Genomic DNA, 1,513 nt, shown 5'->3' with positions numbered 1-1,513 from the left:
TGTCCATGGGATTCTCCAAGCAAGAATACTGGAGTGGGTGGCCATTCTCTTCACCAGGGGATCTTCCCGACCAAGGGATAGAACCCTGGTTTCCCTCATTACAGACAGATTCCTTACTGAAGAGGAAAAGTTAAAATTTTACCTCCTTCTGCCTCTGTAACTCACCTTGCCCCTGTAAAGTCTGGATCACGTAGGTCACGTAGTCTCAGAAAGTGGGGACTTGCAATACTAGGAACTGGAGTTTATCTCATTCACCCTTGTCCTGCTCTTTGCAGTCACCCAGCCCCTGCAAACCTACTTAATCATGCCTGTCCAGGTCAGGCATCCCCCTCCCCATCTTGACCACTGTTACCGTGCACGCAAAACACTGTAGTTTAAACCAGCCTATTAACAGCTGGTATTGCCCACTACAGTCTGTCTGTAAAAACTCTGTAATCCCTTTGTTCGGGGCTCAGAGCTTGGAGTGTTAACTCCTCTGGGCCCACCGGTATAATAAACCTGAGTTCTCCAACTCTCTGAGTGTGGTGCTTGGTTTCTCAAGTACTGCTTTCTGCAACACTTCCATCTGAGCCACCAGGGAAGCCAGACTGGTGCAGACTGGTTTCTGCAACACTTCCATCTGAGCCACCAGGGAAGCCAGAGGGAGGGTTAAGACTTCAACATGTCATACTGGGGGGCACAGTTCCACCCACAACACTAGGTTTTATATATTTGTGTAGTGTCACTGCCTGGCGTCTAATGATAGCGGCTCAGCCGTGTCGGACTCTTTGTGACCCCGTGGACTGTAGCCTGCCAGACTCCTCTGGCCATGGAATTATCCAGGCAAGAATACTGGAGTGGGCTGCCATTTTCTTCTCCAGCCTGGCATCTAAGTGATACCTCAAAATGCTCGTTCAGTGATGAAAGCACTAACAGTGAGTGAAAGGAAGAATGCGTTATCCCAGTTCACACTCATTCACCGTGTGCCTCCATTTATGCTCCTCCCTTCGTGAGATTACAGAGGAAAGCAAAATGTGGCTTCAACCATTGTTGGCTCTCCCACGAAGTGCCTGGCTTCCCAGCCGTGTTCTTTTGCAGTCCTCAGCTCACCCTGCATTCGTTAGCTTTAAATAGACCTACCGATGTGTCTGATGCCAGAGTGTTCATGACTAATTCAGGACCTTCCTGGAAGTGAGTTCAGGGGCGTGGGAGTCCAGCTGGGACCCTCCCCCCCCCCAATCCCCTGAAGATCACTGGGGCCTGTTCCCTCTCAGCAACTGTGGGAGTTTTACTCTCTGCAAGGAGACACAAAATAAACCTGTAGGCTCTTCTGGATTGAGTCCCCACTTCTCCACTCCTGTTCTGCTCTGAGTCTTATTTCCTCCCTTGTAAAATGGGGATAGTACTCAATATCTCAAGGTTATTGACATAATGGACATAGAAGTAAGCTTGTTGTTGTTCAGTCACTGAGTTATGTCTGACTTCTTACGACCCCATGGATTGCAGCATGCCAGGCCTTCCTGTCTGTTACCAT

The sequence above is a fragment of the Bubalus kerabau genome, chromosome 1, assembly GCF_029407905.1.
Source record: "Bubalus kerabau isolate K-KA32 ecotype Philippines breed swamp buffalo chromosome 1, PCC_UOA_SB_1v2, whole genome shotgun sequence".
Lineage (NCBI taxonomy): Eukaryota > Metazoa > Chordata > Mammalia > Artiodactyla > Bovidae > Bubalus > Bubalus kerabau.
This window is presented reverse-complemented; position numbering follows the sequence as displayed.